The following is a 19,984-nucleotide window of genomic DNA, read 5'->3' on the forward strand; positions in this document are numbered from 1 at the left end:
CGGTAGATGAGCCATTGTAGTGTCACTGAAAATACAGGTGATAGCCACACAGTTGATAAGAATAAATCTAGCAAAATCCTCTGGAAAGGGATTTAGAAGTGAAAAGGCTTGAAGTCTGCTCCAAGTTGAGTAATTATGTTGTTAGTGTTTCTGAGTGATTCATTTCCCTATGCCTCAGTTTTTTCCATTTGTACAATGAAAGCATTGGACTGTGTAATATCTGAAATTTATATCAATTCTAATATTGAATTTGAAATTTAAGAAATATTTCCTATTCATGTTTTATATTTTTAAACATGCGTATCAATGCTTTGGGAATGAGGGCCTTTAAGTTGCTTAACGTGATGTTGTCACCAATCCAACTGGTAACAGCTCTAAAGTCTCTCTATGCCTTAGACACCAAAAATCCTTCTTCTCTCCCTCAGCATACCCCGACACTTAAAAAACAGGAAATGTGTATCTTTGGATGTTATTCAAATTTACTCACATAGAAGTAGTTACTCACTTAGAAGAAATGTACTCACTTTGAAGTATGCTAAGAAAGACATTTTCAAATCCTGTAGTAGTTGGAAAGATTTTAAAATCTTGGTTTCATTTTTTGACTTCATTTCTGGTTCTAGTCATCTACATTCTGAATGTACAGAGGCCTCCAGTAAATTTTCTAGCTAATACTTGGGAAGCATTTTTAAGGGAATAGAGTATTATCCCCTAGCACATGTTGAAGAAAATGATAATAGAAGCTATAGAAAAATAGTGACAGAAGCTTTAGGGAAGAAAATGATAATTTTTTATTTCAGTGACTGAAGGCAACCCTGGCCAGTGCTGTGATGAGAAATAATACTAGTTTCATTGGTTAAGTTCTAGCCTTATATACCTAGAGCAGGTATTTTTAAGAACAGGTTGGAGAATGCTTCCTATTGGTTTTGGATTCAGTTGTGAATTCAGCAAGCTGTTTAGAATCCAGTATCATTTATATGTGGCCAATTTTACTACAACATAAGCTATAATTTGTATAAATATTGAGATTTGTCCACAACAATATACCATTGCAAAGATAATAACCTGTTATAAAGTACAATAATCATTTATTAGAGACAACCTTCCTGAAATAACTTGGCATCATTGAAGTGATGAAAGAGAGACATTGGCAGAGTGTATTGCAGAAGCAGAGACTCTATAAAGAAAACGGTGAACATGAGTAAGTTGAGAACTACGTATAGTTTGATTATGGATTACTCTACTGTGATCAGACTCCAAAAGACTAATTCATAGAGATTACTCATAAAAAAATTTAATTAATAAGTCAGATGCTGATGGATACAATTGCACTGGGAGAGAGACATCACCTGCTCTACTACCAGTAGAAATTGTCACTCTGTTTTCTATAAAGGATTCCATACATGGCTTATAAAAAGCCAAAGAGTCATCACAAGGTTTCTTTTGATATGTGAAATTAGTACAGATAGAGTTGGGTAGGTCTAAGGAATATTTGTGGAGGCTCAACTAGAATCTGGTTTGTCTTGCCCCACTCTTGTTTTTTTGAGACAGGGTCTCACTCTGTTGCCCAGGCTGGAGTGCAGTGGTACAATCTCAGCTCACTGCAGCCTCAACCTCCTGGGCTCAAGTGATCCTCCCACCTCAGCCTCTGAAGTAGCTAGGACTACAGGTGTGTGCCACCATGCCAGGCTAATTTTTGTATTTTTAGTAGAGATGGGGTTTTGCTGTATTGCACAGGCTTGTCTCAAACTGTTGGGCTCAAGGGGTCTTCCCACTTCAGCCTCCCAAAGTGTTGGGAATTATAGGCGTAAGCCACCCCACCCAGCCCACCCTACTATTTTGTAAATAGTCATGGTTATTAGGGTATTGAGTGGCCACTCTTTTATTTACTCATTTGTCAACAAAAGTCTATTGAGTAGAGACTATGTGACAGAAATAGTTCTGGTCTCTAGAAATACATTGGTGAATCAGATAAAGTACCTGCCCTCCTAAAGCTTACATTCTATCAGGAAGGAGATAAGCATTGAACCAGGGAACTACAATTAAACCCTTACTCTCCAGTTGTGGTTTTGGTGTATTCTTTATCTGTCAAAATATCCTTGTTTTGTTTTTGAAAAGTATCAATTTCTCATGACAAACATGTTACAAATTCTAAAATTTGCTGTCCATTTTAAATTTCTCCTTAATTTATGAATATGTATATATATATATATGTGTGTGTGTGTGTGTGCATATAATTGATTTTTCCATAGATGATCCTGAAAAGCTAGGATCACTGTGGTTTACACCTAAAGTATTAGTGATGATAGGTTTAATTTGTTTAGTTCCTATTGTAAGCCCAGCAGTGCGGTAGTCACTTTATGTATAACATCTCATAGACTCCTTAAATACTCTATAATGAGGCATTCTTATCTATATTTAGAGGAAACAACTGAGACTCAGAGAGGTCATGTAAATTGTCTAAGATGACACAGCTAATAAATGACAGAACCAGCATTTGAATCAAAGTTGTCCAGGCTCAAAAGTGATGTTCTTTTCCACTATACCACTCTGTCCGTCATTTACTAGGTCTTTCCTAAGGCAATAATCACAGCTAGCTAATTACATTCCATTCAGAGATGGAGAAGTTATGACTTCTTACTTAGTTTATTTGGGTGGAATCCATTCAGAGCACAGAGATCCTTATGCCTTTAATCAATCAGATTAGACCACTTTTCTTTTCAAAATCTCTGAGATCTATTTGTCTTAGAGAGTGTAGCCAAATGGTTCAACGTCCTTTGCCCAAAGCTTGAATGTCCTCTAAAAGTGAAAAGAAGCTCACTATGAGTAGAGACGGGTAATTCCAACTGTGGATGGATTTGAGGAAGATAATATTTTTTAATATTGAGTTGAGAATTGTCTCCTTAAAGTACCAACATCTACCACGTTGAAGAATTACAATATTTTACCCATAAAAGAACCCTCTGGATATTATGTGGACAATTTTGTTTTCTTCTGGAAGCTACTTTTTCTAGCACCTAGAGTTTCGTTCCGTTTACCATGTGTCACTCTCCTCGGGATAGGGGCCAGTTGAAACTAGCTATAGCTATGGGACAGAATTCACAGTTTTGCTAGAAGGTAAACTTTTCACAAAAGCTCTGCACATACTTGTGAAGGATTTTCTGTGGGAGAGAAAGATCAGTGGTTGTGGAGGAAAGCTTTTTCAGAGGTCGTTGAAACGTCACTATTCACAGTTGAAGACTGTTATTTATGATGCTCACTGTCCTTTGTGATAAAATTTATCATGTGGATGCACATGGTAAATGTCTCCTGGAATTCAGTGCCAGGGAAAATATGTTGGTAATGACAAATTGGTACAATTGTCCTGATAATTAGAGCTCATACACAAGTAGTTGTGGGGGCCAGAGTGCAAGTGTTCGGTTGGTACCTACATGAGGGAATATCCTGTAGTATTTGATTCCCCAGGCAGTTGCAGTTGGCACAGAAATCCCCTATCATGCTATGCTAGAGAGTGCTGCTTCTCATAGCTGTTTCTGGTCATTGTGGGGCTCGCTTCCCTTGGACATGGCTCAGTTGATAGTGCGTGAGTCTTTGTACCAGCTTACTGATTATTCAAGTTCTCCTTAAGCTATCTCACCTCACTTCTCCTCCACCTCCTCTTCCAGGAAGAGGAAAAGTCAAAGTCCAGACAAAGTATTTGTGGCGATTGCCCTGAAATAGATGTCTGCTCTTAGATAGACCTACTGACTTACAAATTGAATGGAAATACCAAGGTCTGCTATACTCACGACTGTACCCTGATTGTGTGCCCAAGATTATACAACTTGTGTGGGATAGAATTGGGGTAAAAGTCTAAAAATTCTAGATCCAGAATCAGCTCTCTTAAAACCTACAGTATAGTGCTTCACTATTAATACTTTAAAATAATAAAATAAGTGTGAACTCCAGACCCTACTTCTGTTAAAAAAAAATTGTAAAATTTTAAGTGTTGTAGAGAGAAATCTATATGTTTTGATATTTGTTAAATAGCTCTTTTGGATACCTTTAATACTGAGATAAAATAAATTTGTAGTAAAATTCTCAGAAGGATGAGATAATTTACATGAATCCACTGTCCAGATATCGAAACTTACTCCTTCTAAAAATTAAAATATAGAGAGGAAGGCAGAGCAAGATAGCCAAATTGAAGCCTTCACTGATTGCCCTCCCAGCAAGAATAACAAATTGAACAACTATCCACATAAAAAAAGCACCTTCATTAGAACTAAAAATCAGATGAGGAATCACAGTACCCGGTTTTAATTTCATATTGCTGAAAGAGGCACTGAAGAGGGTGGAAAAGAGAGCCTTGAATTGCCAACAGTACCTGTCCCCATCCCCGCAGCAGCAGTTGTGTGGCATGGAGGAAAAAAATCTGTGTGCTTGGAAGAAGGAGAGCACAGCGATTGTGGGACTTTGCATTGGAACTCAGTGTTGTCCTGTCACAGCAAACAGCAACACCAGGCAGAACTCAGCCAAAGCTAATGGAGGGAGCAATTAGACCAGCCCTAGCAAAGGGGAATTGCTCAGAACCAGTGAATCTGGGGGGCATGTGACCTAGTGAGACATCAGCTTGAACAACAAAGGGAGTGCTTGCACTATCCATTCCCCAACCCCAGGCAGGGTAGCTTGCAGCTCTGGGAGATACTTCTTCCCTCCACTTTAAGAGAGGATACGGAAGAGTAAAGAGGAATTTACTTGCAACTTGGAACCAGTTTAGCCACAGTAAGGTAGGCACTAGGCAGAGTCCTGAGGGCCCCATCCCAGACCTTAATTCCAGGATGACATTTCTAGACACACACCCTGGGCCAAAAGGGAATCCACTGCCTTGAAGGCGAGAACCCAGTCCTGGCAGGATTCATCATCTGCTGACAAAAGAGCCCTTGGACCTTGAGCATTCAGCAGTGGTAGCCAGGCAGTACTCGTTGTGGGCCTTGGCTGAGACTCAGAGACATGCCGGCTTCAGGTGAGACCCAGCACATTCCCAGCCGTCATGGCTATAGGGAGAGACTTCTTCTGCTTGAGAAAAGGGGAGGGAAGAGTAAAGGGGGCTTTGTTCCTTAGCTTAGGTACCAGCTCAGCCACAATGGGGTAGAGCACCAAGCAGAGTGTTGGAGTCCCCATTCTGGGCCTTGGTTCTTGAATGGCATTTCTGAACCTAGCCCTGAACCAAAGACTATGTGCAAGAAAGTATGTGCTAGAGACTATGTGCTAGAGACTATGTGCTTGGTACTATGTGCTAGGTACTATGAGATGGAGACTATGTGCTAGGTACTATGTGCTAGAGACTATGTGCTAGATACGATGTGCTAGAGACTATGAGCTTAGTACTATGTGCTATAGACCATGTGCTAGAGACTATGTGCTACAGAGTATGTGCTAGGTACTATGTGCTAGAGACTATGTGCTGAGATGAAATGGGAACCAAAGGGGATCCCATTGTCCTGAAGAGAGAGTCCCAGGCTTGGCAGCATTCACCAACAAGCTGACTGAAGAGCCCTTGGGCTTTGAGAGAACATCAATGGTACCCAGGCAGTACTTGCCATGGGCCTGGGGCAAGGGTGGCCACAGGGAGAAACTCTGTGCTTGTAGAAAAGGGAGGGAGTAGTGTGAATGACTTAGTCTTGTGGCTTGGGTGCCAGCTCAGCCACAGTAGAACAGAGCACCAGGTAGAATCCTAAGGTTTCTGACTTAAGGGACTGGCTTCTGAACAACATCGCTGGACCTGACCAGTGCTGGAGCAAACTCACCATTCTGAATGGAAGGACAAAAGCCAGGGTGGCTTTGTCACCTGATGACTGTAGAGCCCTAGGGCTTTGGGTGAGCCTAGGTGATAGTCAGGCAGTGGTAACTACAGGGCTTGGGTGAGACCCAGTACCATGATAGCTTCAGGTCCGACCCAGCACAGTCCTAACAGTGGTGACAACAGGAGTACTCATGTCACCTTTCTTCTAGCCTAGTTAACTCAGCACAGAGCTGAGCTGTTTGGGAGAAAGTAAGGAAAGAGAACAAGAGTCTTTTCCTGGTAATCCAGACAATCCTTCCAGATCTAATCCAAGACCACCAAAGAAGTATCTCTGTAAGTCTGCAAGAACCATATTGTTACTGGGCTTGGAGTGCTCCCTAATACAGATGGGGCTGCAGTGACCAGAAACTTAGATCACAACACCCAAGTGCCTTTGAATGCTTGGAAAGCCTTCCCAAGAAGGACAGGTGAAAAACAAAAACAAAAACAGACTGTGAAGACTACAATAAAGGCCCAACTCTTCAATGCCCAGACACTGACAGACATCCACAAGCGTCAAGATTATCCAGGAAAATATGACCTCACCAAATGAACTAAATAAGGGAGCAACAATTAATCCTAGAGAGACAGAGATATGTGATCTTTCATTCAGAGAATTCAAAATAACTGTTTTGAGGATGTGCAATGAAATTCAAGATAACACAGAGAAGGATTTCAGAATGCCATCAAATAAATTTCACAAAGGAATTCAAATAATTAAAAAAGAATTATGCAGAAATTCTGGAGTTGAAAAATGCAATTGAAATACTGAAGAATGCATCAGAGTCTCTTACCAGCAGAATCAATCAAATGGAAGAGATAATTAGTGGGCTTGAGGGCAGGCTATTTTAAAATAGACAGCGAGGGGAGACAGAAAAAAAGAAGAAAAAAGAATGGACCAGTCGTGGTGGCTCACACCTGTAATCCCAGTACTTTGGGAGGCTGAGGCGGGTGGATCATTTGAGATCAGGAGTTCAAGACCAGCCTGGCCAACATGGTGAAACCCCGTCTCCACTAAAAATACAAACATTTTAAAAAAGGCAGGCATGGTGATGTGCACCTATAGTCCCAGCTACTTGGGAGGCTGAGGCCCCCAAGGTCAAAGATAAAGAAAGGATCCTAAAAGTGGCAAGAGAAAAGAAATGAATAACATACAATTTAGCTTCAATATATCTGGCAGCAGACTTCTCAGTGAAAACCTGACAGATCAGGAGAAAGTGGCATGACATACTTAACGTGCTGAAGGAGAAAAACTTGTAACCTAAAATAGTAGATTCAGTGAAATTCTCCTTCAAACATGAAGGATAAATAAAGATTTTTCCCAGACAAATAAAACTAAGGGGTTTTATTAACATCAGACATGTCCTCCAAGAAATGTAAGAGAGTTCTTCAGTCTGAAAGAAAAGTTTGTAAACGAGCAAAAAGAAATCATCTGAAGGTACAAAACTCACTGGTAATAGTGTACAGAAAAACACACTACATTTTAACACCATAATTGTGATGTGTAAACTACTCACATCTTAAGTAGAAAGACTAAAGATGAACCAATAAAAAATAAACTACAACAACGTTTCAAGATACAGATAGTGTAATAAGATATAAATAGAAATAACAAAAAGTTAAAAAGTGGGGGGACACAATTAAAATTAAACTTTTAATTAGTTTTCTCTGTGCAATAAGTGTTAATTTGTCATTAATTTAAAATAATGGGTTATAAGATATTATTTGCATGTTTTATGGTAACTTCGATCAGAAAATACACAACAAACACAATAAAAATCAAGAACTTAAAACCTTAAAACATATTGTCAGAGAAAATCACCTTTGCTAAAAGGAAGACAGGAAACAAGGAAAGAAAGAAGACCACAAACAACCAGAAAACAAGTAACAAAATGGCAGGGGTAAGTCCTTACTTATCAATAACAACATTGAATTTAAATGGACTAAACTCTTCAATCAAAACACACAGAGTAGCTGAATGGATTAAAAAAACAAGACCCAATGTTGAGTTGCACCTTTCCTATAAAGACACACATAAACTGAAAATAAAGGGATGGAAAAATATATTGCATGCAAGTAGAAACCAAAAAGAGCAGCAATAGCTATACTTACATCAGACAAAGTAGATTTCAAGACAAAAACTATACAAAGAATCAAAGAAGGTCATTACATAATGATAAAGAAATCAATTCAGCAAAATGATATAACAACTATAAATATATGTGTACCCAATACTGGAGCACCCAGATATATAAAGGAAATATTATTAGAGCTAAAGAGAAAGATAGACTCCAACTCAATAACAGATGGAGTCTTAAAAACCCCACTTTCAGCATTGACACATCATCCTGACAGAAAATTAGGAAGGAAACATCTGGCTTAATCTGCACAATACACCAAATGAACCTAATGTATATTTACAGAACATTTTACCCAATGACTGCAGAATACATATTCTCCTCAGCACATGAATCATTCTCAAGGATATACCATATGTCAGGCCACAAAACAAGTCTTAAAACATTCAAAAAATTGGAAGTTATATCTTGTATTTTCTGTGACCAAAATGGAATAAAACTAGAAATCATTAACAAAGGAAATTTGAAAACTATACAATCATAAGGAAATTAGACAGTATGTTCCTTAATGACCAATGGGTCAAAGAAGAAATGAAAAAGGAAATTGAAAAAAAATCTTGAAACAAATGATAATGGAGACACAACATACTGAAACCAATGAGATACAGCTAAAGCAGTACTAAGAGAAAAGCTTATAGCTATAATCACCTACATCAAAAATTAGAAAACTTCAAATAAACTACCTAATTGTGCTTCTTAAAGAATTAGAAAAGCAAGAATAAAACAAACCCTAAATTAGTAGAGAAAAATAATAAAGTTCATAGTAGAAATAAGTGAATGTGAAATAAGAAAACAATACAAAAAGCAATGAAACAAAATAGTGGTTTTTAGAAAAGATAAACAAAATTAAGAAAACTTTGGCCAGACTAAGAAAGAAAAGAGAGAAGGCCCCCCAAAAACAAAATCAGAGGTGAAAATGAACACTTTACAACTGATACTGCAGAAATCCAAAGGATCATCAGAGGCTACTATGAGCAACTCTATGCCAACAAATTGGAAATTCTAGAAGAAATGCATACATTCCTAGACACATACAACCCACCAAGACTGAACCATGAAAAAATCCAGAACGGGAACAGACAAATGACAAGTGACCAGATCAAAGCAGTAATAAGAAGTCACCCAGCAAAGAAAAGCCTGGAACCTGATGGCTTCAATGGTGAATTTTACCAAACATTTAAAGAAGAACTAATATCAACCCTACTAAAACTATTCAAAAAAATAGGGGAGAAGGGAATACTTCCAAACTTATGAGGCCAGTATTACCGTGATACCAAAACCAGACAAAGACACCTCAAAAAGAAGAGAAAACTATAGGCCAATATCCCTGTTGAACATTGATGCAAAAATCCTCAACAAAATACTAGCAAACTGAATTGGATTCAACAACTCATTAAATAGATCATTCATCATGACCAACTGGAATTTATTCCAGAAACACAAGGATGGTTCGGCATACACAAATCAATCAATGCGATGCATTATATCAACAGAACAAAATACAAAAAAAAAGATCATTTCAATTGATGCTGAAAAATTATTTGATAAAATTCAACAAATAGACCAATGGAACAGAATGAAGAACTCAGAAGTAAATCCATGTCTCCAGTTAACTCATTTTTAACAAAGATGCCAAGGACATACATTGGGGAAAGGACAATCTCTTCAATAAATTGTGCTAAGAAAACTGGATATCCGTATGCAGCAGAATGAAACTAGACTCCCTATCTCTAGCTAACCATATACAAAAATCAAATAAAAATGGATTAAAGGCCTGGTGCGGTGGCTCACGCCTGTAATCCCAGCACTTTGGGAGGCTGAGGCAGGCAGATCACCTGAGGTCAGGAGTTTGAGACCAGCCTGGCGAACATGGTGAAACCCCATCTCTACTAAAAATACAAAAAATTAGCCAGGCATGGTGGCACGCACCTTTAATCTCAGCTACTCAGGAGGCTGAGGCAGGGGAATCACTTGAACCTGGGAGGCGGAGGTTGCAGTCAGCCAAGATGGCACCATTGCACTCCAGCCTGGGGAACAAGAGTGAAACTCTGTCTCAAAAAAAAAAAAAAAAAAAAAAAAAGGTGTGTTGGGGGGATTAAAGGCTTAAATCTAAGACCTTACATTATGAAACTAATAATATAAAACTTTGGGAAAACACTCCGGGACATTATTCTTGGCAAAGATTTCTTGAGTAATACCCTACAAACATAGGCAACCAGAGCAAAAGCGGACAAATGGGATCACATCAAGTTAAAAACCTTCTGCAAAGTGAAGGATACCATCAACAAAGTGAAGAGATAACCCACAGAATGGGGGAAATATGTGCAAACTATCCATCTGACAAGGAATCAATAACCAGAATATATAAGAAGCTCAGACAACTCTATAGGGAAAAAATCTATTAATCTCACTAAAAAATACATGAAGATCTGAATAGACATTTCTCAAAAGAAGACACGCAAAGTGGTATATAAAAATGTGCTCAACATCATTGATTATCAGACAAATGCAAATAAAAGCTAACAATATGTCACCTCACCTCAGTTAAAATGGTTTTTATCCAAAATACAGGAAATCACGAACACTGGCCAGCATGTGGAGCAAAGGGAACCCTTGTACACTCTTGGTGGGAATGTAAATTAGTACAACCACTATGGAAAATCGTTTGGAGGTTCTTCAAAAAACTAAAAATAGGGCTACCATATGATCCCACAATCCCATTACTAGGTATATACCCAAAAGAAAAGAAATCAGTATATCAAAGAGATTTCTACACTCTCATGTTATGGTAACACTATTCCCAATAGCCAAGATTTTGAAGCAACTGAAATGTCCACCAACAGACAAATGGATAAAGAGAATGTAGTACATATAAACTATTCACCCATAGAAAAGGAATGAGATTCTGTCATTTGCGACAACATGAATAGGACTGGAGGTCATTATGTTAAGTAAAATAAGCCAGGCACAGAAAGATAAACTTCATATGTTCTCACTGATTTGTGAGAGCTAAAAGTTAAAACAGTTGAACTCATGGGGATAGACAGTAGAATGATGGTTCCCAGAGGCTGGGAAGGGTAGTGGCAGGGAGTGAGGATAGTTTATGTGTACAAAAATGGAGTTGGAAAGAATGAATAAGATCTAGTATACGATAGCAGAACGGGGAGACTAAAGTTAATAATAATTTATTATGTATTTAAAGTTAACTAAAAGTATAATTGGATTACTTGTAACAAAAAGAAAGGATAAATGCCTGAGGTGATGAATACCCCGTTTACCCTGATGTGATTATTATGCATTATATACCTGTATCAAAATATCTTATGTACCCCATAAATACATCCAGTATGTACCCACAAAAACTAAAAGTTAAAAAAATCGAAATACCAAAAGCAAAAATCTTATTTTTTATATATTTTTTTCAAATGTCTTAGAAAATCCTCAACAAATTTTACAGTTTTTGTTGATGTCTCAGGATCATTATTATTAATTTTAATAATTGTATCGCCCTGTAAAATACACTTTCGGAGACTTGCTAACAACTTGTTAGGCTGTCTGGTATTATTTGTCTTCACACATGATGGCACCATGTATTGTGACTTTGGAGGGCATGATATTTGTTGGTTTGTTGTTTGCTTACTTTTTTGCCATAAAATAGTTATTTCTCACCATATGTTTTTAAATCTATTTCAACTTTTGCTTCTTGTTAAGAGGTTAGCAGTCCTTTTCTGCTAAAAGCCAGATAGTAAATATTTTAGGCTTTATGGACCATATAGCCTTTGTCACAATCACTCGACTCTGAGATTGTAGCCTGAAACAGTCATAGACAACACAGAAACAAATGGTTATGGTTGTGTTCCAATGGAACTCTATTTTCAAAAACAGGCAGTTTGCTGGATTTGGTGTGTGGGCTGTAGTTCTAGACTGTTGAGTGTGGTGAAATAGCCGTGTAGAGTAGTCTGTAAAAAGGTAAACAGAATTTTTAAAAATGTAAATACATATTGTATCAGGACATAATGAAAGCCTACAAGCTATGGAAAATTTATTGCTGCAATTTTATGACAGCATTTGTGGGGGGTTAGATGTCTTTGCTTTGCCCCTTCTTTGCATCTTCTTTCAGGTTGGTATCTATGTGGCAGATATTTGGGGTTGTTGAATAAATGAGCTCTAGAACACTTGCTTCATATGAATACGTGCATGTGTAGTTTTTGTATCTCAGATATAGCTAAATTCATTATACCAATTAAGACCTAGCTAAGACTGGTTTGAGCTCCATTCTATGAATTTTAGAACTCAGTATTGCCCACCCCAACCACCGCTAAGTTGTATGCAAATTTTCAGGGTGAGTTTATATTTTCGTGATCTCCTCTAGCTCTTAACTCTGATTCTGTCAAATTATTTCATTTTAGAGACTGTACAGCTATCCTTGTTCTCTGAAAAAGTCTCTTGGCCATTTCTACACCTCAGACTCCAGCCTCTTACCATGGTTTTCAGTTTTCCTTAGTCCCTTCCAGAGGGCTCACAGGAGCTCCAACTTCTTCTCACATTGTTCTGTAGATGAATTCCATTTCCTCCAGTCTTACTCCCAAATTTCTCTGACTCCTCTGTGCATTTTTTGATCTACCAAGATGCTTTGCTGAAGAAAGAAGACCTGTTCTCCCTTAATTGAACTGTCTTCCTAAGAGGGGAGTTTTAATTTTGAGTAGAATTTTTTCCCTATGGATATATGGACGAAAGACTATATATGGGTGAATGAATGACTAAAAAGATGTTATATGGTACTATATATTAGGATAGCTACTTCATATGGAGGCTAGTACCAAATATGAAAAACCTATTTTTGGCTTATTATAGTTGATTTTGTGATATAGATATTATTCAGCATTGTTCTTCAAATCCCCTGCCATAGCCAAAACACACCTTATATACTATTTCTGCTTTTACCTATAATATAATTTTATTCATTTCTTGTTTCATTTTATAGCATATCCTAATAATGATTTTATTACAAAAGGAGTCAGGAGTATCACTTCATATGATAGTCTACTAATTGTAGAAATAAAATATAAGATCATAAATTGTGTAAGGTAAAAGACTTAAAATCAAAGTATCCACTGAAACTTACAATAGTAAGGTGGTATTTCTATTTGGAGGAATGTCCCCAGATCTCCAATATTAGAAAAATAGTTGTCTTATTAATATTAAATACTTCTAAAATAGGTAATTTAAAATGATTTTATTCAAAATTAGTATTATTTAGTCATATATGAATTATCAGCCACTCTTAATTGTCTACAAAGAGCACTGCAAAGAACTTCAAATAAAAAGATACATTTTTAATAGACTAAAGAACATGGTGGCTCATGCCTGTGATCCCAGCACTTTGGCAGGCCAAGGCAGAGAGATCTGTTGAGGTCAGGGGTTCAGTACCAGTCTGGCCAACATCAAAAATACAAAAATTAGTCAGGTATGGTGGCATGTACCTGTAGTTCCAGCTACTTGGGAGGCTGAGACATGAGAATCACTTGAACCCAGGAGGCAGAGGTTGCAGTGAGGTAAGATCACACCACTGTACTCCATCCTGGGCGACAGAGTAAGACTCCATCTAAAAAAATAAAAATAAAAATAAAGAACTTACAATCTGGTTTTGCTTCTGGAAGCGATAGAAATATGATTAAATGATTAGAAAAAATCAGAAGTGTAATATATGAGTAAGGTAATTTTTTAAAAACGCACATTTCCTGAGCACTGCAGTAACCTAAACCCAGCTTCTTTGAAGTTTACTCAGTGTGTTGAACTGTAACAGAAAGCTAGCAACTATACTGCTTATACTTTTTTCTTAGAATCACTAGAAAATATTTGACCAGAAAGAATAGATTCTGAGTAAAATTAGTTTTTTAAAAAAACCAAACCCGATCCTTTTGTAGTTCATAAGCATGATGATTGAGTGTTCACGTGCATGAGTGAGATATGCCATCCTTGAACCTTGTCAAGACATTGGCACATTACCCATCTAATATGAAAAAAAAAAGTCATCTTATAAAAATTCACATTTATAAAATAGGAATAGATAGGACACTGAATGCTTTGGGTTTGTTTTGTCAACATTTATGTTTTCAAGCAGTCGTGCTTCATCCAACTTTTATATTCTTTTGAGGAAAAATACATTGCCAGGAATCACAGTATGTAATGCAAATCAGACACAGAACTATTCCCTATGGACTTTCTAGCCTGTGAAGAAAGATATGCATGCAGACAACAGAGGAAATTGGGGTGCTTCTGACTTCAGGCTTTATGGAAGAGTTGACGTTTGGACTGGCCCATGATAAACTTTAATAAATTAGAAGAGATACAAAGGACATTTTTGGCTAAGGAAAGAAGATGAACAAAGGCTCAAAAGTTCCAAAGTCTATGTCCAAGTAAAGCAAGTGCAGGCTTACACTTTACTGTCTTTGATTTCTAAATTCAAGAAGCTCTGAAAACCATTGTGTGTGTTGTTGTTTTTCCTTAAGGTACAGACTGACCTGAATTGACAGGAGGCCATTTATAGTCTTTATTTATCCCACTTATGAGAATATTTATAGATTTTACTGAAGAAATATCAATGTATTTCATTATAGGTGCAGCCCCAACATACATAGCTTTTGCTAATATTTTATACATTAACTGTATTACTTAAAAAAAATACCACCTTGTTCCCCCCAAAAACTTGAATTACAAAACACACTCGGCCCCAGCTGTTTCTGGTAAGGGATTGTAGACTTGAAGTAATTATGGGAAAAATGATATTGTATAAACTGTGTCCAGAAAGCTAGCTGAAGATTGTGCCAGTTCTTGAACACACCAAGTTACAGATTTTGGTAATTTGACTTTAGGCTACAAGGAACCATTATATACTTTTGAAGAAGAAGTGAAATATTCAACCATTTTTAATCAAAATTGGTTTGAGTCCCTGAGCACACGCTATTTTAAATTTTTTCTCCATGCAATTACAAAAACTCTGAGTAAGATGGTGTCAGATGAAATGCCTTTTGAAAATAGATATTTACATCCATCATTTGTTTACTTGTGATGGTGTGTAGGAGAAACAAGTTTAGAGAAAACAATTTCAGATAATGTCTGCAGCTTGCTAAGTGTCATGCCACATAACTATGGTCAGCGGTTGATGTCCCCAAATGACTGTGCATTAAAAATACTAGAATTGTTTCATAGAAGAAAAAATAAACAAGCAAAAACCATAAGAAATAGTAATTTATTTCATATTTGGTCACTTTCCTTGCTAAAAATACCTGAAGGCAAATTCCAGAAAATTTGTTTCTGATTTGGTTAAGAAAATTAATTGAGAAATTAAAAATGTTATTGTCACTTGTTGTGTATACAGTGTATGTGTGTCACTCATAGTTAGTCTTTAAACTCTGCCTTTAAAAACAAGCATCAGAAGTTTGGTACAAAATCAATGTTCACAAATAGTAGAACTGCTATACACCAACAACGACCAAGTTGAGAATCAAATCAAGAACTCAATTGCTTTTAAAACAGCTACAAAAAATAAAATTAAAAAATACTTAGTAATATACTTAAAGAAGTGAAAGATCTCTACAAGGAAACTACAAAACAATGCTAAAAGAAATCATAGACAACACAAAGAAATGGAAAGACAACTCATGCTCATAAATGGGAAGAATCAATATAGTGAAACTGACCATGCTGCTCAAAGCAATCTACAGATTCAGTTCAATCCCCGTCGAAATGTCATCAGCATTCTTCACAGAAATAGAAAAAAAATCCTAAAATTCATATGGAACCAAAAAAGAGCCCACACAGTCAAAGCAATATTAAGCAAAAAGAACAAATCTGGAGGCATCACCTTACCCAACTTCAAATTATACTACAAGACTATAGTTACCAAAACGGCATGGTACGAGTGTAAAAATAGGCAGGTAGACCAATGGAACAGAATAGAGAACCCAGAAATAAAGCCAAATACTTACAGCTAATTGATCTTCAACAAAGCATACAAAAACATAAATTGGGGAAAGGACACCCTATTAAATAAATGTTGCTGGGAAAACTAGCAAGCTACATGTAGAAGAATGAAACTGGATCCTCATCTTTCCCCTTACACAAAAATTAACTCAAGATGGATCAAAGACTTAAATCTATGACCTGAAACCATAAAGATTATAGAAGATAACATTGGAAAAACTCTTCTAGACATTGGTTTAGACAAATAATTTATGACTAAGACCTCAAAAGCAAATGCAACATAAACAAAAATAAATAAATGTAATATAATTAAACTCAAAATCTTCTGCACAGCAATAGAAATAGTCATCAAAGTAAATGTATTTCCCACACAGTGGGAGAAGAAAATATTCACAAACTATGCACCCCACAAAGGACTAATATCTAGAATCTGCAAGGAACTCAAACAAATTAGCAAGAAATAAACAAATAATCCCATCCAAAAGTGGGCAAAGGACATGAATAGACAATTCTCAAAATTAGACACAAACAAAAAACAAGAAAAAATGCTCAACATCACTAATTATCAGGGAAATGTCAAGTAAATCCACAATGAGATACTACTTTACTCCTACAAGAATGACCATAATTAAAAGCCAAAAAAAGAATAGATGTTGGAATGGATGTGGTAAAAAGGGAACACTTTTACACATTTACTCAGCTGGTGTGAATGTAAATTGGTACAACCTATGGAAAACAGTTTGGATATTTCTTTAAGAACTAAAAGTAGAACTACTATACAATCCAGCAATCCCACTGCTGGATATCTACCCAAAGGAAAAGAAGCCATTATATGAAAAAGACACATGCACACACGTTTGTAGCAGCACAATTCGCAATTGCAAAGATATGGAACCAACCTGAGTGCCCATCATCCAATGAGTGGAGAAAGAACATATAGTATATAAACACCATGGAATAGTACCCAGCCATAAATAGAAATGAAATAATGTCTTTTGCTGCAACTTGGATGGAGCGGGAGGCCATTATTCTAAACTAAGTAGCTCAGGAATGAAAAGTCAAATATTGTGTGTATAAGTGGGAGCTAAGCTATGAGGATGCAAAGGCGTAAGTATATATATATATATATATAAAATGAACTTTAGGGATTTGGGGGAAAGGTTGGGAGCAGGATGTAGGATATAAGACTACATATTGGGTACAATGTACATTGCTTGAGTGACAGGTGCATTAAAATCTCGGAAATCACCACTAAAGAACGTATCCATGTAACCAAAACCACCTGTTCCCCCAAAACTATTGAAATATAAATAGAAGTGCATTCACCAAAAAAGGTTGGGAATTAGAAAACTGACTCTAGGAATGTATCCATCTCCGTTTTTCTTTCTTAGACTATCTGCATAGTCAGTTAGTTTTGGCTTTCTGTAAGCTTGTAGTAAGTATTTCTGAGACCCCAAGATTAAAAGCACACTTTTTTCAATTTTTGAAATGTCATTCAAAATTTCAAACAAAAACAAAAACAAAAAAACAAATGGAAAGACAGCCCATGCTCATAAATGGAAGGATCAATATAGTGAAAATGACCATACCGTCCAAAGCAATGTAAAGATTCAGTGCAATCCCCATCAAAATGTCATCAATGTTCTTCACAGAGCTAGAAAAAAAATCCTAAAATTCATATGGAACCAAAAAAGAGCCCACACACCAAAGAAATACTAAGCAAAAAGAACAAATCTGGAGGCATCACCTTACCCAACTTCAAATTACACTACAAGACTTTGTTACCAAAACAACATGGTACTGGTATAAAAATAGGCATGTAGACCAATGGAACAGAATAGTGAACCCAGAAATAGGCCAAATACTGACAACTAATTGATCTTCAAGAAAGCATACAAAAACATACATTGAGGAAAGGGCACCCTATTCAGTAAATGTTGAAATGCACCAATACCTGGGCTGGAAGCACATGTAGGCTTATATAATAAAACTTGGAATTGGTATATTTTTCAAGAAGAGTATTTGGTATCTGCCTTAGCAAAATTGCTTAACTTACTTCCTAGAAGTGGAATTCCAATCCTTGAAAGTCTTTGCAAAGAAAATCAGAAAGTTCCATCTAATTCCCAGCTTATGGTTTTCCAGAAAAATTCTGCATTTGACTTCAGAAGAACAGAGAATAATAATAATTTTTATAAACATTATACAGCTCTCACTAGAGCCCAAGGATGAAGAACATGTATTAGGTCATAGAAGTATTTTTTGATGCTGTAATCTCAACAATCATATTCTGACTATTTGATGTTCTTAGTGATTTTTATCACTTTATAAGTGATTTTTATTTTTTAAAAATCACATAAAGATGCTTATTTTTTAAAACAATATTTATTTGATTTAAAAAGTATTCAATAATACTTTTAGAAAATATGAGAATATAGAAATGCAGTAATAAGAATTGATATTGATATCTATTGAGTTTTTTTTGAGGTCCTGTTGTCATTGTACCTTACATTTTACATACATTATCTCAGTTAAGCTTTACCCTGTTATATAATATTATTCACATTTTATATAAATAGAAACTGATGACTAGAGAGGTTAAGTGAGTGGCACAAAGTTATATGGCAGTAAGTGGTAGAGCAGAAGTCAAGCCCAGGAAATTCAATTCCAGAATGCATGCTCTGAGCAGCCATTCTCCCAGCTTCTCCACAATTGACAACCACCACCAAAATGGTCACTGAGAAATAACTACAGTTATATTTTTTGTGTATATGCTTTCAATATTTTCCCCATATATATACAAATATATATATATATATTTCAATATATAAATGAAACAATAAGACAGACTGTTTTCTCACCTTCAATAATGGCTTTTTGCTCATCGAACTTATGAAAACTAAAAGAATGGCAAAGGAATGATTTTAGTATAGGCTAATCCAGAATGTAGGTCTAATGCTGAGTGTCTAGGTAAGACCATGGACTAAAAACAACAAACAAACAAAAAGCACTATCCAAGCAAGCTGCCATCAGACTAACACCTCCTGAGCAAAAGCTACTTATATTCCTCAGCTCGAGGTGTCAGTGACAGCATCAAGCATGTGGTGGAAAATTAAAGAAGGGGGTTGATTTTCCAAATTTTATCTTCACATACCTTCCTTTCAAAATATAACAACCCAAAATGTTGTTAATAACTTTAAGTCTTAAATTTCACCTTTAAGAAAAGTATTTTCATTTGCTTTAAAATAATTATGAATTTTTAAAATAGGGATGACCAATGGATGTTTCATAAAAGGTTCTGACCAGAAAAAAAGAAAAAAGAAAAAATGTCCAAACCTCTTTTTCAGAATGTACTAGTCCTTTTAAAGATCTTCTGTAAATGGGGAGTCCGCTAAGTGCTAACCTCTATGTTAAGCATTTCCTTTTCTTTCTTTCTTTTTTCCTTTTGCCACAACAAACCTCAAGGCAGATTATTAACCTTGTTTTGCAAATGGGAAAAATGAGATTAATTTTAAGAAATGTGTCCATGAACACACAGCTGGGACTTGAACTCAGCAATGTGTAGCTCTTATAATGTCATCTAAGAGTCTGACAAACAAACTGATCATAATATCTACAACGTGGATGGACAACTGAAATGAAAACAGGAAAGAAAAAAAAATCACCACTCTAATAACGTGTGTAGCTGTAAACTATCTTGCTGTCTAATATTTTTCTGATAGTTTTAAAACATTAAACTGCAGGGCTGGGTGTGGTGTCTCACTCCTGTAATCCCAGTACTTTGAGGTGGATGGATCACCTGAGGTCAGTTCGAGACCAGCCTGGCCAACATGGTGAAAAGCTGTCTCTACTAAAAATAAAAAAATTAGGTGGGCATGGTGGCACATACCTGTAATCCCAGCTACGCTGGAAGCTAAAGCAGGAGAATTGCTCAAACCCGGGAGGTGGAGGTTGCAGTGAGCTGAGATCACTCTTTTGCACTCCAGCCTGGGTGACAGAGCAAGACTCTATCTAAAAAGAAAAAAAAAAAGGCCGGGCGCAG

At 36.5% G+C, this 19,984-nt stretch overlaps 1 protein-coding gene and 1 non-coding gene across 3 annotated transcripts in view; both read left to right on the forward strand.

Moving 5' to 3' along the window:
* Positions 1 to 19,984, forward strand: part of FGF12 (fibroblast growth factor 12) — a 593,021-nt gene that overhangs the window by 177,009 nt on the left and 396,028 nt on the right. The gene's annotated exons all lie outside the window — the stretch shown is intronic.
* On the forward strand, positions 13,875 to 13,978 carry LOC115892228. The gene has a single exon (XR_004052117.1). It is a non-coding gene; the product is annotated as a small nucleolar RNA U13 (small nucleolar RNA).

The sequence above is a fragment of the Rhinopithecus roxellana genome, chromosome 1 (assembly GCF_007565055.1).
Source record: "Rhinopithecus roxellana isolate Shanxi Qingling chromosome 1, ASM756505v1, whole genome shotgun sequence".
NCBI lineage: Eukaryota > Metazoa > Chordata > Mammalia > Primates > Cercopithecidae > Rhinopithecus > Rhinopithecus roxellana.